We start from the raw sequence: 27,138 nt of genomic DNA, 5'->3' as shown, positions 1-27,138 counted from the left end.
GCAACCTTTTTGACATTGTCCCATGAACACTTTTAAATCTCAGTGTTTGCTGCTGGTTTTACATCCTTTCTTTACATTCTTATAAACTTATACCATTTATAATATTTCCATATTATTTTGTGATCTTTGGAGAGAATTTTTTGCCATTAGGAACAGAAAGTTTTTAAGTAGAAGACTTCCTTCTATAAAAGAAAATAAAAGCCATAATTATGGAAATAAAGAGCTTTATGATCATGTTGTCCACAGTCTACTATTTACACTTTCATTCAAAAATATTAATAAATATTAATGTCTATCCACTCAATATTCCTGGTTATTATTAAGATTTTTAATTATTCATATCTCATCTGCTTCTTTGGATCCTATATGTTTAAACATTTAATATCAAGAATACCGCAAGTCTCAGCACAACTTAGTGGTTAAAAAATGCATTTATATAAAAAAGGCAGAAAGTGTCTGGAAAAAAATCCATCTGGTTAGGCAGTCTATTTTACGAAAATTTCTAAACAACAATAGCTTTAAACTACTGAATATTTTTTGCACATCAGACATGCCCAGTGTTTTGCATTCATTATCTCACTTTAATTTTTCTAGTAGAACTGAAATTACGAAATCTTATTCTCATTTAAAGATGCAAAACCTTAGTCTCAGACTAAAAAACATGTTCCAAGCTACAAAGCAGATAAAGGTCAAAGTAAAAATGGTAACACAAGATAACAGTTTCTGCAATTCTTGCCACAGTAGAATATCACACATTATATTAAGATGTATTAAATTCAAATAATACTTAAATAAATTTATAATCAGTTTTCTGTGAACTTGTATATAAATGTCATATGAGCTGATAAAACAGAATTCTAAAATGGTATGCAATATATATATTTTTAAAATGGTTAAGTTAGCAAAATATAAGGCATATTTAAATAGTTTTTTATTTTCTATTTGAAAGAATAACTTTACATTTAATTATGTTGATAATGAATTTCAGTTGTCAGTTTTTCTAGAATCTCTCCACTTTCAAACACATAAACAACATAAATATAAAGCAATCAAAATATTTTATTTGAAAATGAACCAACTATAAAGATGTCAGACATGAAAAAATGCACATGTCCATTAGAGCAGAAAAGATGTGGTGTATTTAAATACGGTCACAACAATAGGAATGCATCTGCACACTTACATAGTAAAGCCATCAGCTCTTGTTCATTAAAACAAATAAGGGTAACAAACTTTGAAAAACTATAATTAAAATTTTTTACTCTTGCTTGTGCCTAACACATTCATAGTAAAGTTAGTTGTTCCTGGAATTGTAAATATATGGACAGGAAAATAAAGTAATCTGGTAGTGTAGTAACTTGATGCAGAATAGTCATGTGGGTATTTTTGATTGCATAACTCCTGAAGTGTTGCTTTAGAGAATGAACTTTTCTGCAAGTGATATGTCATGTGGTAGAAAGAAAGTTTCCACTGAAAAATGTTCATCCTTTTCTGCATTCATTATATCCTGAGATTGTTGAAATTTTCAGGGCTTATTTTTTCCTATTTCCACTCCAACTATGCTCTTTTCTGTAATGGGGCCACATTACCAGACACAGCTTTACACTCTTCATGCTGACAGAGATGCTGAAAATATTGTTGCTAAGCAACTGTATGCTGCACATTGGAACTCCATTTTTTCTGATGAAAGTGACAGGAGAAAGATAGCGACATCAATAGCTTTCTGATTTTTTTTAACTTAACAGCTGCAGCGAAAAGAGAAGATGATAGGCACAATGAAAGAAAAAGTCAGAGAAGGCTAAAAAAGAGGAGACCTAGACACAAAGAAAAGAACTGTGGAAGAAATCCTAAGAGGAGATTTGATTCAAAGAAATGGATGGAAAAAGTATTAGAAACTAATCAAGAAAATAAATAACAACTGTGTATATAGAAACTGTTTTTGTAAACTAGATGCTCTGCTAAGGAAGAAAACCAAAACTTAAATACAAAGTGTTGATCCTGATGAATGAGTTAGTGCACTGAAACTTCCCTAACCCTTCCAGATTCCATCTCTTTTCTCTTATATTAAGCTTCCAGGTATGACTTTTATTTCAGAATCTGCAATCATGTCTGAAGTGAACATTTCTGGCCTTTGAAATTTGCCAGATGGTAAAAAATGAGACTCTGAAGGAATAATAAAAAGGTAACAGGGATAGATAGCGTTGAGTCTCTCCAAGGAATTGAAAATCTGCACTTTTATTCAGCCTAATGAAGAGAGACCATCTAAGTAATAATGGCTTAGAAAGAAAGAAAAGAAAAGCCTCTGAATGGGTTTGAATGCAATAAGACATGTACTAAACTGCAGAAAATGCAGGAGTGATAGTGATGAAGATAGATGACTTATTTCATTTCAACTTGAGTAATTATAAAATCAAGCCAATGCTGCAAAAAGAAATTGGCATAAATACCACTAACTGTAAGATTGTAAGACAATAAAAAGCTACAAATTTATCCACTTGAGGTATTTCAGATATGCATTTGATTCCTGGTTTAAAACTTTCTATGTGTTATTTAACTTTTCTGCCTCTGTAAGATGGCAATGACAACTAATTTTTAGGGTTTGAGGTTACAAATGAAATATTACACTGAACACCTACCACATGTCCTGATTTCTTTCATGAAAAAGTATAATACATTAAAAAATGCTTATAGTATAAAATAAAATATTGACTACGAAATGTTCCAATTTCACTAATCTAGACTATCAGTATTGTTGGACACTCTCCCACTGTTGGTTGAGCTGAGCAGCTAAGAAACACCGCTCACTAGAAATCTAAAGCAATAATTTTTTGAATTTATTTTTTTAAAGAGAGAGATAAGGTATGTGCGAGGCCAGTGGGCAAGGAGGGGGAGAGGGAGAGGGAGAGAGAATCTTAAGTGGGCTCCATGCTGATGTTGAACACTCAGAACACTGAGCATGGAGCCAAACCTGGGGTTTGATCTCACGACCCTGAGCCAAATCAAGAGTCAGACGTTAACCAATAATGTTTAATGAAAAAATTCTTCCTATTCTTCATTTGGCAAAAAAAAAAAAAAAAAAAAAAAAAAAAAAAAAAAAAAAANATTGATGAAATAATGATAGTCCTAACTCTTCAATTTTTACATGTCTGGATTACAAAGGTAGTTTGGGAACTTTATCCATTCTGGTCAATCCAGTCCTGTCTTGAAACAGCGATTGGTACACGTCTGTGACAAGGTGAAAGAAAATAGAAACCTACAGAAGAGAAATCGCAAACTATTGATTGCATTCTTACTATCTTTGTGCCAGTTAGTTCCTGGCTTGGGTTGCTATCGATTGCTGTTGGTCCTAGTATTGTACGCTCCTAGGATGTGATTCCTACGATTTAAGAGAAGGTGCTTAGAATTAGGCAATCTAATTCTGGAAGCCAGATCCTTTAACTGAAGGCTTAAAGGTATTATAAATAAGAAAAGCACCAACCTCTTCAAGTTAAAGATTAGAAATATACCATGAACAGGAAAAAATAGAAGAGGTGTTGGCTTGTGGGCAAAATTAAAAAAACCATCCTGAGAGGTATTTAACATATTTTTCAAAATTCTGTATAATTACATAGTTCATTTTCGCTAATAACCCACAAGCTACTTTTTATATTTACTGTAAGTAAAGAAATCTAGGTAGTAGAGACTGTCTTCTGCACACCCTTATTTTTCTACTTTCTGAATCTGTTTTGTTTTAGCTTGTGTTACTCTGCTTTGGTGGTTTGTGAGGTGTCCTTCCCCCCACTCAAGATTCAAGACCATTTTTTTTTCATTCATCAATTAACACACCTTTAGTTTTGCTAAACAAAATCACTGTTCTCAATTTATTTAATCCTCATCCAACTCTCAGAAGAGTAACTATTATTACAGTCAACTGATAAATAAGTAGCTGAGAAAGTTATCTCCTCCAAAGCCACAATTAGGAGGGGAAAAAACCAACTCATACAGTCGGCCCCTCACCCAAAGAACATGTTTTTAGTTAGGCTACATAGAAGTTAAGGGGTTGCCATAACTAGCATTTTGTGAATTTCACACGCTACTGTTCAAATCTCTAATAATGTTCATGCTTGACTCCTATTCGTTTTGACATCATAATATATTTAAGAGGTTGTGTTTGTTTTTACCAATATCAGAAATTATCTTCCTCTTGTATAAGTAACTCTACTCCTTTCTGTTGATTAATGTTAACATTAATGTCACTGAGTGACATGGTAGCAAGTGAGAATGCCTGGTTCTATCTCTGGAACCTAATATGTACTCTACTTTTTTTCTATTTTTCTTCAGGTACATTTAATCAAGTGCTTCTATCTAATTTGCTCACATCTTTGGGAATATAAAGATGAATGTGAATTAAAATGAGTCCCCAATTTTGAGGAACTCTCCAGCTTGTAAAGGGCAATAAATCTGAAAGCAAGTAAGTTCAAGAAACTGATATTGGATTACAATCATTGAATATATGAACATGATGATTAATTTTACGTGTCAACTTGAATGGGACACAGGGTGCCCAAATATTTGGTTAAACATTCTGGGTGTGTCTATGAGGGTATTTCTGGATGAGATTAACATTCAAATCAGTAGACTGAATAAAGTAGATTGCTCTCCTCAATGTGGGTGGGCCTCATCAAATCTGTTGGAAGCATAAATAAAAAAGACAAGCAAAGTAAAAGAGAATTCTCTCTCTGCCTAACAGCTTAAACTGGGACATTAGTGTTCTCCTGCCATGAAACTGGGGCATCAGTGTTCCAGGTTCTTAGGCCATTGGACTAAGACGAACTACACCACTGGATTTCCTGGGTCTCCAGCTCACAGATGGCATACCGTGGGACTTCTCAACCTCTGTAATTCACAGAGGACAGGTGAGGGGATAAATAGAGCAGGTCTTGAATGATAAACCCACTCTACCATTCCAACCCCTCTGAGCCCTTGGATACCTTTCTAAATACCTTCTGACATTTAAATTTATTGTGGATCATTCTTGGGTTGGTAATTCAGTCAACCAAGCAAGCAAACTACTAGCATCGTTATCCTCAAGCTTACACATTGAATCTAGAATCTCTGCTTATAATGCCATATCAATAAATGAGTGCTGATCCAGCTTATATTCTTTACACTCTGATCTCATATTCTTAGCATCCACAGATTTCTGTTACTATAAACTGACAAAGTCATGCAATTCTGTTGTTATGTAACATTATCTTCTCAAGGTTCACATTTGTATCTCACTGTTGAAGGCATGCTGGGAATTCAGTCTAGTTATAAGATATAGAAGTAGGAAAATGTGGTGGGGATAGGTACTGAGGAGGATTAGCAATCTCTTGTGGAACCACCATCGGTGAAGCCATTATGGGTCTTCAGGCAAGCAAAGAATATCACCCATATGGAGAGTATGGAAGGGCTGCTCCTGCTGGCAAAGCAATTTCAGTAAGAGTTCAAGGTCCCTCCCTAGCTTCATTGGAATCTGCCCATATGGCTGCATTCTAATTTTCAAGATCTCATCCCTTCCTCAGATATATTACATATTTAGAAATAAAATTTGCATTATAAGTCAGCCACTTGCAGGATTTGATTTTGGATATTGTTTTCAGAAATCTCTGCCTCTCAGCTACAAAAGATAAGTGCTTGTTTTAGAGTAATCACAGAAGCTTTCAGGTCCCCAGTGCAGACCTTGAGTTAAGAACTTTTTTTTTTTTTAAGATTTATTTATTTATTTGAGAGAGAGAGAGAGAGAAAGCACAAGGGGGGAAGGGGCAGAGGGAGAGAATCTTTAAGCAGACTTCCCCCTGAGCCCAGAGCCTGATGCAAGGTTTGATTCCGCCAGCCATGAGACACTATGTGAGCCAAATGCAAGAGTCAGATGCTTAACTGACAGAGCCACCCAGGTGCCCCGGTTGAGAATTAACTTAAGGCCTTGAGCTTAGCATCTTCTTACCACATGTTCTCTAGTGTACTTATGAGATGCCAATATAATCCTTATATTTACTAGCATTTCCTATGACAAAACGCTTTGCCACCAGGAATTTTACCTTTTGGAGATAGACACTTGCATTAATTATCTATAGGTAATAATTTACCACTGCATGTCATAAGCTACCACTGTGTTCTTTATCATTGTAGCGGCATTAATGCCATTAAATCTAACCAGATCAATTTCAGGTAGTGTAAAAGGAATTCAGAAAACACATATTTAAGATTCTGTTCTATCAGAAGCACTATCAATGCCAAATTTTGTATTAGTTAGATTTCAATAAAAGAAACATAACCACTCCTACATATGAAGAAAGCGAAGCATCGCAGGGATTTGACATTATGCAACCATGGCAGAGGTTAAACAGTCTTTACAGCTACTGTCTTTGTGTCTGGTGCTGGAGGTTGAAGTCCAAAGAATATGAAATCTTATGTAAATAAGGGGAGAACAGAGACAAGTTTAATCCCATGAGAATGAGCTGGGCTATATGACCATAAGCAATCTGGAATCCCTAAGGAAAGACTGGAAATTCATGCTCATCTTCCTATCATCTTCAACCTTGTTAACTGGGTGTCCTAAATTTAGAAGTTGGAATCTGGGTGTCCTAAAGAAGTTGGAATGTGTCTTTACGGTGCTAAGTACATGCCTGGTCCAGGAAGCAGAGTTGCTGAAAGAGGTAGATCAGTTTTTGCTCCCAAGCTCTCCCACCCCAATAAGGTAACCTCCCAGATAAGCAAAGACGTGTGAGATACAAACAAACATCTTCCCCCAAGCTTCTAAGCATAAAAACAAAATGTCTTTTACTTCACTACTGACTGCCAGATCTCGTGAAAAAAAATGTCTCTTCTCACCCAGGCTAACTAGAAACACACAAGGAAGGGAATTCGAGGAAATGTAGTTTTGTCTAGCCAGATTGACACATACAAAGAGAGCACTGTAGAGAAGCCAGCTTGGTCACACACAAACAAGCATTCCTAATAACAAGCCATTTAATCAAATTTACAAATTACTAGTACGTTTACCACAACCTGTGTTCATAACTGCTTGTTAGAACATTTCCCTTTGAATTCCTTTAAATATACTAACATTTTCTGGTATTGTTTTTATAGAAATCTTCTGCCAGTCTTGTATAAAAAATTGTATCAATTTTAGATAATTTCTCTTCTGTCTTGAGTTTGTTCATTTCTTTCCTTCTTCCTTTCCTTCCCTATTTATTGTTTTTGTTTTTGTTTTTGTTTTTGAGGGGCAGGAGAGGCAAAGGAAGAGGGAGAATCTTAAGCCTGGTGTGGAGCCCAACAAGGGTCTCAACCTCACAACCCTGAGATCATAAATTGAGCCGAAATCAAGAGTAGGACGCTTAACCGACTGAGCCACCCAAATGCCCCTGTCTAGAGTTTCTTCTAATATTTCTCACTGATTTATTTTACCACTGTGTATTTAGATATGGAATTAATACTTATTAACCTTTTAGGACTTAAGTGTATTTTTTCAATCTGGAGATATGTGACTTTCATCAAGTCATTAAAGTTGGCTGCCATTATCTTATTTAACATGGCTTCTATCATGTCCTGTGGTAATTCTTGGGGCTGTTCACAAATACACTTCTCCTTTCTGTACATGTTAGAATTGCATGTCACATTCCTCCAAAGTTAGGATTGGTCAAGGTACTTTGAAAAAGTGGCCTGTATCGCCTCTTAGGTCAGTGTTTAAGGTCCAGGGTTTAATTTGTTTTGGCTCTTTTCCCCATGTCAGGAAAAGTGGCTTTGCTTCAGGTGTTATAAATTCCATTAGTTTATGTGGATAACTGGTATAACTGGAGATGACCTTCATGAGTGGCCTATACACCAAATTTCCTAAAGGTAGTCTTCTGATTTCTATATCCTGCATTTCTATTGGTTAGATAAGCCCTTAATTCTTACTATTAAATACCTCCCTCTGCTTTCACTTCTGCTTTCTTAATTTAAAGACTGGCTGATAAATTGACATTTCATAAAATATGCTGGAAATTTAAGGAGTAATGAACATAAAATCTATCATATACATATTTCATAAAAAGTAAGACATAAATATCTTAAAAACTTTTTACCTGGCAGGGAAATTTAAGGGCTAAAAATTGCCTCAGAGGTAAAAATTGCCAAAAATCAGATAACTACCTCTGTACACTATATGCACCATTTGTATAGACCTCACCTATAATTTCTCATACCATCTGCATCTGTTCTGTCCAACACAGTAATCACTGGTCACATGTAGCTTTTGGGCATGTAAAATGTGGCCACTCCAAATTCAACTATGTTTTAAATATACAATATACATTAGATTTCAAAACCTTAGGATGAATAAAAAAGAGAATGTGAAATATCTATCAATTTTTTACACTGAGTACATGTTGAAATAATAGTTTACATATAATTGTTTAAATAAAATATATAATAAATATTAATCATATTATGTTTCTATTTTAGTTTTAAGTATTTCTATGAAAAATATCTAAGTTTTGTATTTTACCTTCATTACATTCCAACTAAATAGGATTAGTCCAGACTTTAAAGGTCAAATATTTCTAATACATAGAGAATAATTTCTTATGAATTTTTCATTAAGTAGTCACTGCACCAAAACTCTATCAGTTTTCAGTACTCCTTCTTAAAGAACATTTCTTTAAGAGATTTATTTACTAATGATATAAATTAATCTTTATATATTTTCACAAATATATAAATTACCCTTATATATATAAATATAAGGGTAATTTTTTTGCTTTATATATTTTCACAAATATATAAATTACCCTTATATATATAAATATAAGGGTAATTTTTTTGCTTATTTCATTTTAACACTGAATAATTTTGTGTGTGTGTGTATCTGAGTTTTGTTTACAGAGCATTTGTTAATGGAGATAATGTTTGACATTATATATTAGACATCCTAGAAATTGCTATCCTTCAAGGTTTTATTAAAAATGGGGTTAAAGATACCCAAGGTTGAATTTTATGACTAGAGTTTCAATATTGGGCTTTTAAGATGTAAATTTCGTTCCTTGTCACTCAAATATATCTTTCAATTTGACTTAAAATTTATGACTTTCAAATTTGATCAGACAGGTGAAATTGTTTCTCATCCTCCACTGAACTTATTTTAAGTATATGCCACAAAGTTAGTGATATAAGTAAGTGATCCAATTTCTCCTCTTTCCAAGCACATTGGCCTATAACCTAAGTGCCAAACCTCTTCAAGTTTGAATTTGCTAAGAGTACAGTCTTAGGAAGAGTGGGAATAACGAAGAAAGCATCTTTATCTAATAACAAGTTATGATGTCTGTGAAGACATTTCCAAATCTTTTGGTAATATTATATGCATGATACATATTAAAAATGCGTGTGTAGTGAAAATATTGGCAGTTTTCAAAATTATTCCAGCGGTAGATAGAGATGAATATAGAGACAAATAATCTGGGCTACTGATAAAAGTAACTTCTATAAAACAAAATGATTGCTAAGTTTTACTTTTGGATGACACTTTTTGCTTTTTCAAATTATTTTCACATATTTTCATAAAATAATTCACTTTAAAATAGCACTATAAAAGAGATAGGTATAATAATTAAAAACAAACACTTATGCTTACTATATGACAGGTACCCTTCAAAGTACTTTATAAGTATTAGCTCACTTAATCCCCATAGATAATCATCTCTGTTTTGCAGATGAAAGAACTAAGAAACAGAAAAGCTAAATAACTTGTTAACAATATTTCCCTGGCTATAAACGGTGGAACTAGGATTTGACATAGGCAATTTAATTCCATAGACTATGTTCCTAAGGACACATTTTATAGAGAATGGTAAGTACATTGCTCCAAGTCCTGTCATTTACAGGTATGGCAAGGACCACAATAGAGATTATCAGATTTAAAGTTTATTATTGTTTTTTTTTAAGATTTTATTTATTTGACAGAGAGAGAGAGAGCACGAGCAGGGAGGAGAGGAGAGGGAGAAGTAAACTCCCCACTAAGCAGGGAGTCCAATGAGGGGCCCTGGGATCATGACCTGAGCCAAAGGCAGATGCATAACCTACTGAACCACCCAGGTGCCCCAAAAGTTTATTATTCTTTACATTACATGGGAAAATTATAGTGAAGAAACTATAAGAGGCAGAACAGACAGAAGGAAGGAACAACAGAAGGAGCAAAAGCATAAACAATTAAATAGTATATTATTTTTATGAAAATGTTTACGTTTTTAACATCAGTATTGACTTGTTTTTTAACCTAATTGTAATATGAATCAAGTACTTACAACCTACTAGTAGATTGTTAGATTCAATTTTTAATTCTATACCATTTCATGAGTAGAAACACTATGATGCTACATTTGCAACTCCTTCTCTGTGTGGTACTATAGATATAGTTCATTTAAAAAATACAGAGGAGTGATTGGAAATTATACTGAAGAATATAGCATATCTATCCAAATTTATCTGCATATAATGTCAATCACAACCAAAACCATAAGAGTTATGTATGTATGTTTGTGTGTGTGACACTGACAAGCTGATTCTAAAATGTATATGGCACTGCAGTGGGTCAAGAAGAACCAACATGATCCAAGACTATCTTAATAAAGATGTACAAAGTTAGTAGATTTAAACTATCTGATAATTAGGGGCTCCTATAGGGCTAACATAATGCAGATAGGGTAATTTGGGAAAAGATAGGCAAACAGACAAATGGAATAGATTAGTGTCCAGAAATAAACCCATATTTACATAATAATTTGTGTCCCTCAATATACTGGTGGTATTTTCAATAAATTATGTTGAGTCAATTGAATATTCACATAGGAAATAAAATAAATCTTGCTCTTCACAATATAAACAAAAATTTCAGCTGAATTTTTAGACAAATTAAAAAAGGGAGAATACTAATCTTTTATTTTTTTTATTTTTTTTTAAAGATTTTATTTATTTATTTGACAGAGATAGAGACAGCCAGCGAGAGAAGGAACACAAACGGGGGGGTGGGAGAGGAAGAAGCAGGCTCAAGCAGAGAAGCCTGATGTGGGGCTCAATCCCATAATGCTGGGATCACGCCCTGAGCCAAAGGCAGATGCTTAACTGCTGTGCCACCCAGGTGCCCCGAGAATACTAATCTTTTAAAGGATAATGTAAAATAATATCTTCAGGACTTTAGAATAGACAAGGATTATTTAAACTGGACATAAAAACACTACTCACAAAGGAAAATATGGATAAAGTATTAAGCATTAAATTACACATAAATATATATTTGCAATAGACATTTGTCAAATGACTCATCCATAATATATTAAAACATCTTAAAATAAATTTTTAAAAATTAAGGCAACTAGATTTTTAAGGGTAGGCAAAAGTCTTGAAAATGTATTTCATAGAAGATAATATCCAAAGGTTAATAAACATGAAAAATTAACTCATTAGGGAAAGTAAAGCCTTGAAGCAATTCCACTATGCACGCAACAGAAATGCTAAGAATGACAATGAAACAAACAATTTCTAATGAGGATGCAGAGAAACTTGCATTCTTACTCTTCTAATGGGGGTGTGCCAATTGATAAAACTATAGAATACTATTTGGAAATAGCTACCAAATCTGAAAACCTGACTATCCTATTACACAACAGTTCCATTCCTAGGTACATACTCAAAAGAAATACATATTTATTTTTGTGCACAAAAGTTTTATATAAGAATGTTTATAACAGGATTATTCATAATAGTCCCAAGCTGGGGGAAACAAAACAAAACAAAATAAAAACAAACAAACAAACAAAAAAAACCCCAAAAAACCCAAAAGCCCTACTACTACTACTACATTCAACAACTGAAAGAAAACTCAAAAATAAGATATTGAGCAAAAGATTCCAGTTACAGGATAATATATACTGACAGTTTCATTCATATAAATTTCAAAAACAACCGGAAAAGTCAGTAATAGAAATCATTAAACTGGTGATCTTTTAGAGGAATGATAAATGTGCTATGACAAAGTCTTTTGGGGCACTCATACTATTCTGCTTTTTGGTATGGAGGGTGTATATGCTTGTGTGTGTGTATCTAAATAGTTGTCCTTGTGCATTTCCTTATTATAAGAAACCAAACTATAAAGCCATTTTTTTTACCCTGTTCAGCCATTTTCTTTTTAATTTTTAAAAATTTTCCTCCAAAAAGAGGAAAATAAGAAAACACAACAGGGGATTAGGTGAACATACAAAAACTCAACTACGCTTTGGAGAATTATTTTGTGCAAGGACATTATAAAATTTAAAAAATAAAATCCTAAAATTAAAGACATGATTGAATACTTAATATAATGCTATACTTTACTGTTATCTTTGGTCATTTTGTAAATGGAAACCATCACTGAACTATCCTTTCTTACATCAACGTGAACTTTCTCGTTTCTGCTCACCCATATCCATCATGAAATTCCCTTCAAATTCATTTCAAACTTCACAAATACTTAAATTTCTCATTAAATTTCTCACACTTTTACATTAATTGAAACATGATAAATGATAATAAGCCTACTTGTAGTGGGCCTTGTAGCATTCTCACATTTCCTAAAAATCATACTGGTAGCTGGAAGATTTGCTATTCTAGTTCCTATCGGTCCTTCCACTTTACATTAGTTTTTGTTGCTGCTGTGCCAAATTACCACATTTTTTTCAGCTTAGAATGACATACACTTATTATCTTACAATTCAAGAAATCAGAAGTTTCACAGAGCTTGAATCAAGGTGTCAGCAAGGCAGTATTCCTTCTGAAGGTTGTGGTAGAGAATCTGTTTTCCACCTTCTGGGGGTGCCTTCATTCCTTGGCTCATGGCCACTTCTTTCATTCTCAAAGGCAGCAGTGCAGCATTTTCAACACTTTCTTGAACTCTCACACTCCTACCTTCATCTTAAAAGGACCCTTCTGATTACATTGGGCACACTTGTGTAATTCAGAATAATCTTCCCATCTCAAGATCCTTAATGTGTAAAGTTCCTTTCACCAAGTACGTTAACATATTCATTTCCTTACCATCTCTGGCTTGACCTAATTCAAAAATATCTTTGTTTTAATGCAAAAATATCTTAACTAGATTTCCTATCTCTAGTATCATCCTCCTCACTCCAATATCTATTATTATATTGCAAATACTTCATGTTACTCTCAAAATTTTGTTTTAAAAAGCACTTTGTGTTACTCTCCAACTAAACCTGGTTCAATGGCTAATTGTCTACTAGAAAATAAAGTGTTTTTCAAGGGTTATAAGGATCTCTTTGTTGCTGGGTTTCAAGTTCCCTTTCACTCTCATAGACCATCTATGCTATTTAAATTGTTATCTCTGAGCTCCAAGTCTCCCCTTCTACACTCTGCATTGTGATTCTAGGACTAAGATTCTGCAACACCATGAAATATACCGGAGATAACTATTTTTGTGAAAAACAACACCTGTCCTGTTTTTAAGCCCTTGGCATAGAATGAATACCTGACACATGACACCAAGTGATAACGGGATCTCAGTAGCCTATCATGAAGTGTAGACACACTTATCTGACTCAGTAATCCAAAAAGTTGGGTATTCATAGCAACAGTCTATCATCAAGAACAAAGAAGATAAAGAAGAAACTGGGCTTCAATGGAACCAGAAGCACAAGAAGTTGCACAAGACTCCTGGAGCATTTACTTCTAGGGTTACATCCTCTCCTCTCCCTTAACCTTAAGTACATAAGTACCATTGGCTGATTAAAAATAAAAATGTTTTGCTTGTTAACAATTTTTTTTCATCCCGTACTAGTATCAAGCAGAACTGGATGCCTACAACACCACAACCTCAATCAAGAACTTCCCTGAAAGCCATAGTGAACAGAAATATTACCAATAGGCAGAACCTGGAAGAGCATATTTTAAGTTATCTACTTTATACTAAGAAATGGTTAGAAATATGGACCTGTACAAATTAATGGGTGATGGCTAACAGTTTGGCTTTATTGTCAGGAACCAAAAAGAATGAGATGGAAGACTGAACAACTGAAGATGACTAAGTATAAATGTTTAGAAAAGGACAAAGAATGTTACAATGTTTGATTTCATCTGAATGCTCATCTATGTGTAAGGGGGTGGATAATATACATACTCTGTGGACATCAGTAAGCCCCTTTCCCAGCCATTCTGGTGCCTCTTTAATAAACCGAAATATGTTATGCTCATGATAACAGAGAAGGAGCCTATATATGTGCTCAACAAAAGTCAACTTTCCTCACCGAGTCTGATCTGGCTGCCACCACTGCTGCATACCTTATCTGCCAACAGCAAAGACAAATGCTGACCTGATAGAGAGCTATCAAAATGGCACAAATCTGTAGGGGGACCAGCCAGACTACTGGTAGCAGACTGCTTACACTGGATCCCTTTCAACATGGAGATGTCAACTACTTTATGTCACTAAAGTAAACATATAATGCCATTAACATTCATTTCATGTCCACAACTCTTCCACCAGTATCAAAATCTGTGAAATTAAGGAATGACTTACTTATGTTTCATTATTCTACCCAAAGTATATTTGGCAAGAAATTCATTTCATAGCAAAATAAATCTTAAAATTGGCTTCTGACTATGGAATTCACTAGTATTACTATATCACTTAGAAGATGCTAGCATGAGAGAATGACTCAATTACAGCACCAGTTGAGAGAGAACATGCTGAAAGTATGTTCCTGTCTTTCAGGATGAAGTATATACTCTGAGTAATCATGTTATATGCTGCAGTTTAGCCCAAGCTCAAATAAATGAGCCCAAGAATCAAAGGCTGGTAATAGCATTTGCTCCTAATAATCTACTCACACAAGTTTCATTTTCTATATTCACAATTTTTGCCGCTGCTAATTTGAAGGTTTCGGGTCCATGGCAGGTGACAACGGTTGTACTACCTAACCAGATAAGGAAACCAGACAAATTAAAGTACTAGTTGGGTGAAACTTAACCAAGACATCAGTGGTTGAAGACAGAAACTATGTCAGTTAATCACAGCCTCTTATCTGTTATACAAACAAGAACTGATGCAGTTATGTATGTTTTCTTCCTTTTGTATTTTGTGTATACACATAAAAATATATACATTCTCACACACATAGGTTTATATTAATTATTCTTATTTATATTAACTACTCTTCTGTCCTTTACTCTTACCATTTCATCATTTTATATAAGAATTCCTGGTGATAGTTAGCTTTTTAACTTAACCTCCTAAAGTACAGAATATTCTGCAGTCACTGTGACTGAACGAGTGGAGAGATCTACATTGCTTGCTGATGGATACCAGGACTGGTGCCCAAAGATCATGCTGTGACTGCTGGAGTTTGTTTCTCACACTTTTGTAGAAACAGTAAAAAAACAAACAAAAAAACAAAACAAACTATAGAAATAGTCTTCTTTTGTACAAAAGATTATTACATGTTGTTAGGTGGAAACATAAATATATTGGCATGACATGAAAGCTAAAATGTATAGAAGGCATGTTTGAATGCTGCCTGACCAATGAAGTTGACCAGGATGGTAATTATTTCACTCCATTCCAAACAGTGCCTCCTAGTCAGGATGCTAAGCTTGGAGACACTAAAAATATACTTTTTACTTTCTCACTGACTTCTTATCAGACTCTACAAAGGATGCACTAAGAATTTAAAACAGAAAATAGGGAGAATCAATGTCCTGCTTTTCTCCCTCCAGCTTCTTCGGTTTACCAAAACTAATTTATCATGAACTCTCTAAGGTATTAGCACTGGCTGAGCAGAAACTTGCCCTCAGAGATCTGAGCCCCAACTTCACAGGCACCCTCTTCCAAGTTTCTCTATCCTTATAACATTAATTGCTTCTATTAGATCCTGTAGTCCAAGAGTTAGTACCTGTATTTAATGTTCATTATCTCGTTTTATCTTGAATTTGTTTTTCTAGCCCTCTAACATCTGTATCTAATTCCCTAAACTAGTTCCTCTCTGTGGAAAGCTTTATGGGGGTTTCCACATTATTAACCTGAGACTGATAGGCCATTGTTCAAAACCAACACGGTATCCTATAACTGTTCTGACATCTCGAAGTTCCTTAAATATACTATTGAATTGATGATTTGCACAGCTATCTCCCCATCCCCCACCTGGAATACCTTACAATGACTCATTGTTCATGATTCAGACTGAGAATCACTCCATCTCCAAAGTAATCCTTTCTTCCCTTGCTCAACACACAATACATCCTCTGGAAAGTTTCTTCTTACCAAAGCTATCATCTTATATATCACTCTTTTAACATTCATCAAAATTAGCCAAACAGGTTTGGTTATGAATCTTTCTCATTAAAATATTAGTTTTGAAGGCAGACATCCTGTCTGGGTTTTTTTTTTTTTTTTTAATGTGAATCATCTGACACAGTACCTGCCATATAAAAGAACATAGATGTTTGATGAATGAATGACTTACGACCTTCAGTCCTCCTTTCTCTTCCATTCTGAATTGTGGACAATATATTTAATTCTTACAAAATGCTACAATTGTTTACTGTAAAGATTATAACAATAATTATTTTTATAACAGTTTATTACATCTTTATTGAAGTATAATTAACATACAGTGTTATTTTAGTTTCAGCTGTACAATATAATGATTCAATAATTCTATACATTACTCAGTGCTCATCATGGTAAGTGTACTCTTGATCCCCTTCACCTATTTCACCCATCCCCCACCAACCTCCCCTCTGCTCTCTGTAACCACCAGCTTGCTCTCTGTATTTAAGAGTTTATTTTTTTTCCACGTTAATTATACTCCAATTAAAAAAATAATAAAAAACAAAAATGGGAAAAAAAGGGAAAAGTTCAGGTAGCATGGTAAAGACAAATTTATTTCCCAATCCCTCTTCCTTTTCCTAAGTATGTAAATATGAAAAGATAATAGAGACATCTCATTTCTACTTTTTTTGAAAACTCAATAAAATACAGTTTTATAAACAAATACAAAAAAGAGTGAAGATGGAATCTTATCCTCAGAAATGAATGAGGACCAAAGCCAACAGAAGACATCCAAATAAAGGCCTGAACCTCAACCAAGCTGGGAGGTTCAGAACCAAGAGGACTTACCACCATGTTCTGAAGCCACCAAAGAGACAACAGAGTGCAATGGACGCTTCAAGGTACTTTAATCGATTCTACGGCAGTACCAGGATGAAGGTAAGACACTTTGGATCCTAAGGACTATGCCAAGTTATGTCTATCAAGAAGATGCTGTAAAACAAACAAAGCATTTTGGGGGGATCTTAGGGATTGCAATTTGGTACACTTACCAAGATGAGCACTAAGTATAGAATCATTGAATCATTATATTGTACACCTGAAACTAATATAATACTGTATGTTAATTATTCTTCATTAAAAATATAAAAAATAATGACAATTTATTACAAAAATGTCTTAATTTAAGTTCTGCTCATCTCTTACTTTGGAAAAATCTTTTCCCCCCAATTACACATATAACTCAGCCACAGTAGAAATATTTTAAGTATTCAATAATCACATCTGATTAATGGCTGTCATAGTGGATAGAGTAAACATGGAACATTCAATCATGGCAGAAAATTCTATTCTTCTATTCTATTCTATTCTATTCTATTCTATTCTTTTATTTATTTATTTAGTTAGTTAGTTAGTTCAGTTAGCCAACATATAGCACATCATTAGTTTTTGATGTAGTGTTCAACGATTTATTATTTGCATATAACACCCAGTGCTCATCACATCATATGCCCTTCTTAATACCCATCACCTGGCTACCTCATCCCCCACCCTCCTACCTTCTGTAACCCTCAGTTTGTGTCCTGGAATCCAGAGTTTCTCATGGTTTGTCTCCCTCTCTGATTTCTTCCCATTTAGTTTTCCCTCCCTTCCCCTATGGTCCACCATGCTATTCCTTATGTTCCACATATGAGTGAAACCATATAACTGTCTTTCTCTGCTTGACTTATTTCACTTAACATAATCCCCTGCGGTTCTATCCATGTTGTTGCAAATGACAGGATTTCATTCTTTTTGATGATTGAGTAATATTCCATTGTATACATATACTAACTCTTCTTTATCCATTCATCAGCTAATGGACATTTGGGCTCCTTTCATAATTTGGTTATTGCTGATAGTGTATCTATAAATACTGAGGCACATGTGCACTTGTGAATCAGCACTTTTGTACCCTTTGGATAAATATCTAGTAGTGCAATTGCTGAGCTGTAGGGTAGTTCAATTTTTAACTTTTTGAGGAAACTCCATACTGTTTTCCAGAGTGGCTGTACTAGTCTGCATTCCCACCAACAATGCAAAAGGATTTCCCTTTCTCCACATCCTCACCAACATCTATTATTTTCTAAGTTGTTAATTTTAGCCATTCTGACAGATGTGAGGTGATATCTCATTGTGGTCTTGATTTGTATTTCCCTCATGATGAGTGATGTTGAGCATTTTTTCATGTGTCTGTTAGCCATTTGTATGTCTTCTTTGGAGAAATGTCTATTCATGTCTTCTGCCCATTTCTTAACTGGATTATTTATTTTTGGGGTGTTGATTTTGATGAGTTCTTTACGGATTTGGGATACTAGCCCTTTATCTGCTATGTCACTTGCAAATATCTTCTTCCATTCCTCCAGCTGCCATTCAGTTTTGTTGATTGTTTCCTTCTTGGGCAAAAGCTTCTTATCTTGATGAGGTCCCCCAATAGTTCATTTTGCTTTTGTTTCCCTTGCCTCCGGAGACATCTAGTAAGAAGTTGCTGTGGCTGAGGTCAAAGAGGTTGCTGCCTGTGTTCTCTTTTGGGATTTTTATGGTTTCCTATCTCACATTTACATCTTTTTATCCATTTTTGGATAAGAGTATTTTTGCATATGGTGTAAGAAAGTGGTCCAGTTTCATTCTTCTGTATGCAGTTGTCCAATTTTCCCAACACAATTTGTTGAAGAGATTGTCTTTTTTCCATTGGATATTCTTTTCTGCTTTGTCAAAGATTAGTTGACCAGAGAGCTGAGGGCCCATTTCTGGGTTCTCTATTCTGTTCCATTGATCTACGTGTCTGTTTTTGTGCCAGCACCATACTGTCTTAACCACTACAGCTTTGTAATACAGCTGTATCTGTATCTGGGGTCTTTTCTGGTTCCATACAAAATTTAGGATTGTTTGTTCTAGCTCTGTGAAAAATGCTGGTGGTATTTTGATAGGGATTCCATTGAATGTGTAGGTTGCTTTGAGTAGTATAGACATTTTAACATCATTTGTTCTTCCAATCCACTAACATGGAACGTTTTTCCATTTCTTTGTGTCATCTTCAATTTGTTTCATAAGTGTTCTATAGTTTTCAACATATAGATCTTTTACCTCTTTGGTTAGGTTTATTCCTAGGTATCTTATGGTGTTAGGTGCAATTATAAATGGGATCAATTCCTTGATTTCTCTTTCTGCTGTTTCATTACTGGTATATAGAAATTCAACAGATTTCTGTATGTTGATTTTATATCCTATGACTTTGCTGAATTCATCAATTCATCACCTAGCAATTTTTTGGTGCTTTCAGATTTCCTACATAGAGTATCATGTTGTTGGCGATGAGTGACAGTTTGACTACTTCCTTGCCAATTTGGATGCTTTTTATTTCTTTTTGTTGTCTGACTGCTGACACTTCCAGTACTATGTTGAACAACAGTGGTGAGAGTGGATATCCCTGTCACATTCCTGACCTTAGGGGAAAAACTCAGTTTTCCTCCATTAAGGATGACATTAGCCGTGAGTTTTTCATATGTGGTCTTTACGATGTTGAGGTATGTTCCTTCTATCTCTACTTTCTTCAGGGTTTTTATCTAGAAAGGATGCTTTATTTTGTCAAATGCTTTTTCTGCATCTATTGAGAGAATCATGTGGTATTTATCCTTTCTTTTATTAATGTGATGTATCATGTTGATTGTTTTGTGGATATTGAAGCACCCCTGAAGCCCAGGAATAAATCCCACTTGATTATGGTAAATGATTCCTTTTATTTACTGTTGCATTTGATTTGCTAATATTTTTAGTATTTTTGCATCCATGTTCATTAGGGGTATTGGTCTGTAATCCTCCTTTTTTTAGAGGGGTCTTTGGTTTTGGAATCAGGGTAATGCTGGCCTCATAGAATAAGTCTGGAAGTTTTCCTTCTATTTCTATTTTTTGGAACAGTCTGAGAAAAACAGGTATTAGCTCTTCTTTAAATGTTTGGTAGAATTCCCCTGGGCGGCCATCAGGCCCTGGATTTTTGCTTGCTGGGAGATTTCTAATTACTGATTCCATTTCTTTGCTGGTATCAGTCTGTTCAAGTTTTCTATTTCTTTTTTAGTTTTGGTAGTTTATATGTTTCTAGGAATTCATCCATTTCTTCCAGATTGTTCAATTTGTTGGCATATAATTGGTCATAATATTTTCTTATAATTGTTTTGTATTTCTGTAGGTAGGTTGTGATCCCTCCTCTCACATTTGTGATTTTATTTCAGTTCTTTTTCCTTTCTTTTGGATAAGTCTGGCTAGGGGTTTATCAATTTTTTAAATTCTTTCAGAGAACAGTTCCTAGTTTCACTGATCTGTTCTACTGGGTTGTTTTATTTCTATATCATTTATTTCTGTTCTAATCTTAATTATTTTCCTTCTTCTGCTAGTTTTAGGCTTTATTTGCTGTTCTTTTCCCAGATCCTTTAGATATAAGATTAGGTTGTGTATTTGAGACTTTTTTTGCTTCTTGAGGAAGGTATGTATTGCTATATACTTCCCTCTTATGATTGCCTTTGCTGTGTCCCAATGATTTTGGACTGTCGTGTTTTCATTTTCATTTGCTTCCATGTATTTTTCAATTTCTTCTTTAATTTCCTAGTTAACCCATTCATTCTTCAGTGGGATGTTCTTTAACCTCCATGTATTTGTGGTCCTTCCAAATTTTTTCTTGTGGTTGACTTCAGGTTTCATAGCATTGTGGTTTGAAAATATGCACAGTATGATCTTTTTTGTATTTGTTAAGGCCTGATTTGTGTGACCTAGTATGTGATCTATTCTGGAGAATGTTCCATGTGCAGTAGAGAAGAATGTGTATTCCACTGCTTTAGGATGAAATGCTCTGAATATATCTGTTAAGTCCATCTGGTCCAGGGTGTCATTCAAAACCATTGTTTCCTTGTTGAGCTTCTGCTTTCATGATCTGTCCATTGTGGGTGGGGTGTTAAAGTCCCCTACTATTATTGTATTATTACTGATGAGTTTAAGTTCATTATTAATTATTGGGTGCTCCCAAGTTGGGGGCATACAAATTTACAATTGTTAGATCTTCTTGTTGGATAGACCCTTTTTTATGATATGGTGCCCTTCTTCATCTCTTATTACAGCCTTTGGTTTAAATTTAGTTTGTCTCATATGAGTATGGCTACTCCAGCTTTCTTCTGATGTCCATTAGCATGATAGATGGTTCCCCACCTCCTCACTTTCAATATGGAGGTGTTTTTGAGTCTGAAATGAGTCTCTGGTAAGCAGCATATTGATGGGTCTTGTTTTTTTCCATTCTGATGACCTATATCTTTTAATTGGAGCATTTAGTCCATTTACATTCGGAGAAATTATTAATAGATATGAATTTATAGTGCCATTGTATTACCTATAAAGTTGCTGTTCCTATAGATTGTCTCTTTCCTTTCTAGTCTTGGTTACTTTTGGTATCTCTTTCCCACTCAAAGGTACTCTTTAATATTTCTTGCAGAGCTCATTTAGTGTTCATGAACTCAATTTTTTGCTTATTTTGAAAACTCTTTATCTCTCCTTCTATTCTGAATGACAGCCTCCTGGAAATAGTATTCTTGGCTGCATATTTTTCCCCTTCAGCATATTGAATATATCATGCTACTCCCTTCTGGCAGGCCATGTTTTTGTGAACAGGTCTGCTGCCAGCCTTATGTGTCCACCCTTATTGGTTAAGGACCTTTTGACCCTAGCTGCTTTCAGAATTCTCTCTTTATTTTTGTTTTTTGCCAGTTTCACTATGATATGTCTTGGTGTTGACCTGTTTTTATTGATTTTGAGGGGAGTTCTCTGTGCCTGTTGGTCTTGAATGCCTGTTTCCTTCCCAGATTAGAAAAGTTCTCAGCTATAATTTGTTCAAATAGACCTTCTGCCCCTTTTTTCCCACTCTTCTTCTTCTGGGACTCCTGTGATACGAATATTATTGTATTTGTGGAATTACAGTGTTCCCTAAGTCTATATTCATGATCTAGTAGTTTTCTTTTCAGCTTCATTATTTTCCATAATTTTATCTTCTATATCACCTATTCATTCCTCTGCTTCTTCCATTCATTGTGATTGTATCAGTTGATTTTGCATCTCAGTTATAGCATTTTTTATTTTGGCCTGACTAGTTTTTAGGTCTTTTATCTCTGCAGACAGGGTTTCTCTGGTGTCCTCTATGCTTCTTTCAAACCCAGCTATTATTCTTATGACTGTTGTTCTAAATTCTTGTTCAGATATATTGCTTATATTTGTTTTGAGCAAATCCCTAACTGTGGTTTCTTCTTGATCTTTCTTTTGGGGAGAATACCTCCATCTTGTCATTATGTCTAGGTTTCTCTGTGTTATGAAAGCGTGTTATGCTTCCTGCTCCTGAGAATAATACTATATTAAGAAGGGGTCCTACACTGTCCAGGGCCTGGTGCTTCAGGAAGTGTTTCTGGTGTGCGCTGCATACACTCTGCTATTGTGTTTTGGGTGTTCTTTCCCACAGGCCAGTCCTCTGCAGAGTTCCTCCTTGCTTGTAGTGGGGACTGTTTGGGCCTTTAAGTGCGCTTTGGTTTGTTTTTTAAGATAAGGGAAAAAAAAGCCTGACCCAAGAAAAGGAAAAAGAACAAGAAAAGAAATAAACAAACAAAAAAGTATAAGCCTGACTCCAAAGGAAAAAAAAAAAGAAGGAAAAAGAAAGAAGAAGGGGAAAAAAAGGTCTGATCCGAAGAACGAGAAAAGGAAACAAGCCAACAAATGAACAAAAAACTATAAGCCTGATGCCAAAAAGAAAAAAAAATAAAAAATAAAAAAAGTAAAAATAAAATTAAAAAAAAAAAGGCTGGTCCTATTTCCACCAGAACTGAAGCTGACCCTCTGGAACACTCTAGGATCAGTAGCCTTGATGCATGAGGAAGGGTCTGTGTTGGTCTTCTCATGGGGAGGCCTGCTGCACTGGCTCACCTTCAGACCTGCCCTTGCAAAGATGCCCCTGCCAGGAGCTGGGGGCAGGGTTTGGTATAAGCGGCTCAAAGCACTGTGTACTCCCTTGAAATCCGACTGTGTTAGTGGGTGGGGGGAAGGGAAAGATGGCATCACCCTGCCCTCTCATCCCTGGAGAGAGGAACTCACAGCCATTGCTGTTCAGGAGTCCCTCACAGAAAAGTGAACATCTCCTGTTCTGTGCCCAAGGCTTTCGTCAGATCCCTGGCCTCAACCTGTCTGTGCCCAGCCCCAGGCTTGCCTGGTGCCACAGTTCTCTTGTGTTTTATCTCTGGCTGCGGGCCCACCCCTCTCCCCTGGAGGAGAGCCTTGCAGCACTGTGCCTAGCACTTTTCTGTCCCAGAGTGACAGAATGAGTGTTCAGAGTCTATGTTGAAACACAGCGAAAAGCTGTGACCAGATTATCCACTGTCTGTATGTGCCTCTCTCCCCTGATGTTGAATGGCCACTCAATACTGGCAGGTGGTTCTTTTGTCCTTGGAAAAGCAAAACACCCTCTTTCAAATGCACTCCAGGAAGGGGAATGTTCTCTCCCCAAGTGACTCAGGGGAACCCCACACCACAGCACTTTACTCAAACTGCTGCTCTCTCTCCCACTCTCTCCCTCTATCCCTGACTTTGCTCCTCAAAAAGGGTTCCCACCCCTCCACAGTACCATGGCTTTTCTCTCTCCCAATTCATATCTCTGAACCTCTCATCTGCCACATTCTCTCCCTCCACTTGTGCAGATTGTTTTCTTAATCCTCAGATCAACTTCCCAGTTGTTCAGAATGATTTGATGTTGATCTAGCAGTGTTTGAGGGACAAGGCAAGCCCAGGGTCCCCCTACTACTCCGCCATCTTAACTCCTCTGTTGCAATTCTTTCTTATTTATTAAATCAAAGTAATTTGGATTTAGCTACGCTTTGTTAATCGCTTTACTGTATATCTTGCAAAAAATGTTACCTTCCATATTGTACCTATGTCACAGTAGCATTTTTTATTCATTCATAATCAAAGTGCAGTATATAAGTACAATATTATATAATTTTTATGTCTGCATTTAAATATTGAAATTAATGTTTGACCTTTTTAACTATAAAATAAAATTTAAATAATTTCAAGACATATTAAATATATTTAAAATGAAATTTATATGAGGATATTAATAAGAGCTTAAAATATTCTAGTTATCTGTTGACAGTCTTAATTCCTGAACTCGGTACATTTCAGAGTCTGGCTCAGGTTCAAAATTTACTTGCTTCAAAAGTTGATTTGGTCAGTGTCACAGATTTATCAAATTATGGAATGCTAACTCAAGCTTAAAATTCTTCATGTGGGACTACCGTTTAAACCAGAGGACAATTTATCAATGTCTAATGAGAAATATAAAGGTTTATAAGAATAAACACACATCTTCTGGTTAATGCTTCTACAGAAATCCAAGACACGTAGATATAAAATTACGCTCAGCATATAACTTGGCATGGATGGCATCGGAAACAGGAAAGTTTACAACAGTCAAATGTTTAAATTGCAATGCACTATTTAGTTTAAAGTATTTATTTGTCCTTTCATTTAATTGCATTAATTAAAGGCCTTAAATGTGTGAGGCACTGGGTAAGGTATAGAAATTCACTAAGTTGCTACACCAAACTCCAGTCTTATTCTCTGGTAATGTGTCAAAATTCTAGAAATATATATTAATTCTAACCTGTTATCAAGGGAAGAAAAATGTACTACATTATGTGGGAATACAGTATGGTTAAGCCTACAAAATTAAGTAAGAAAAGACTAATCAAGTAGGTGGCAATATTTTTTACTAATAGAAAAGTCCAGTTACCTAGACCAAATAGGTTTGGGTTGTAGAGCTGAATGTAGCATTTTCATCTGAAACATGCGTGTATGGACATTAATACACCTTTCCTGTATTACTTTCTTTCTTCTGTACCTTTTTTGCTGACTGATCCTTCTTCCAACTGATTACGTCTTTATATGTGTTAATGCACTCAGTAAAGTGTTAGTCAAGTTTTATTGTCTTAAAGCCATTGTTGTGTGATATCATATACCTCTTTGTAGATGTAATATGTGTCAATTTTATGACTTAACAACAGGTAATTATGTCAATTTTCAAAAATACAAAAAGGGACTTTTACTTTAAAACTGAAATATCATCTACCTATATTTTTTCTAACTCAAAAAAAATTTAGAATTGAAACCAAAAGGTATTGACACCTATAAGAAATCCATATATCTTAAATAGGGTTTCTGGTTTCAATAACTTATTTTGTATGAAAAGAAATAAAATAACCACAACAGTATGGTAGTGTATGGTAAATCTAAATGAACAATCATTTAATAAAACTGGGATCATGTTTTAGTGATATAACTTAAAATATGGTTTTAATCTTTAAAGAAAAATGTCAAAGTATAAGTATTGAGATTAAAAACTTGGAATGAAATAGTCATTGAGGAATTTTGATCATTTAATATAAGCTTTATCTTATAAAGCACTGTATATACTAGCTAGGTATCATCAAAAAATATTTATTTGTAATCTTATAGAAATGGATTATTTTGCAAAAAAATTATGTTGTTTATTGTTATTATTAAAAATGGGAACTGTAATAATATAAACAATAATATTTTCTATTTAAATTTCTTCCAAGATTTTCAAATAAAATTCAATGCAGAATTCCCAATATGAAAATACTTTAAGTAATTAAAAATGAGACATCTTAAAATATTCAAAATGACTATGCACCAAATTATATTCAAATAGACTAATTCACATAGCTTATACATTCTCAACATATTATAAAATATTTTTCTCTGCTATTCTGAAAATCTTTTAGGACACAAAGTCCTGAGTAAGGAGTAAATAGTTCTTCTCTAAAATCTAGATCATGTAGGTAATGAATCTTCCAAAAAATCTGGTATGTAACTTTGTGGAAAATAAACTGATCATTCAAAATATTAAGCAACAAACCTCCATGTACAAGAACAAAAGTTATTTTTAAACAAGGTTGACTGACATTTCTATCATCAATTTTTAATTTATTAAAATAAATAGCTGGTTTTTTATAAAATTTCAAAAGAAAAAAAATTAAAAACCCATCACCTGTTGATCTACATTATATTCCCATTATTTTGATAATCTAAGTTCAGAAATTTCTTACCAGAGTTTCAATGACTTTTTTTAATAGGTGAGATCAATAAATGAGACTGTAAGTAGGAACATTTACACAGTAAAAGTTTCTCCCAGGTGGATGATCCAAGAGAAAGGGCAAGGAGAAAGCTATTTGCCTCTTATGTCCTTATCTTAAAATGACACCACTATTTCTACCACATTCGATTTATTAGAAATGAGTCACAAAGTACAGCCCACCCATAAGTGGTGGAAAATTAGCTTTCAGCTTTTGAAAGAGAGAAGTATCAAAGTATGTGTGGACATGTTTTAAAACCATAATCAACTCTCTGGCTATAAATTATTTACATCCACCCACATACAAAATACAGGTATATTCCTCCCTTTCCTAGCTACCCTCTTTAATACTTCATTCTATTACAGCATCTGCTCAAAGTCTCAAAGTCTAGAATATTGTCATGTAAGTCAGGTACATGCAAAGAAGTATTTCTTTTTTTTTTAAAGATTTGATTTATTTATTCGACAAAGATAGAGACAGCCAGTGAGAGAGGGAACACAAGCAGGGGGAGTGGGAAAGGAAGAAGCAGGCTCATGGCGGAGGAGCCTGATGTGGGGCTCGATCCCACAACGCCAGGATCACGCCCTGAGCCAAAGGCAGACGCTTAACCGC

This window comes from Ailuropoda melanoleuca, chromosome 20, assembly GCF_002007445.2.
Source record: "Ailuropoda melanoleuca isolate Jingjing chromosome 20, ASM200744v2, whole genome shotgun sequence".
Lineage (NCBI taxonomy): Eukaryota > Metazoa > Chordata > Mammalia > Carnivora > Ursidae > Ailuropoda > Ailuropoda melanoleuca.
This window is presented reverse-complemented; position numbering follows the sequence as displayed.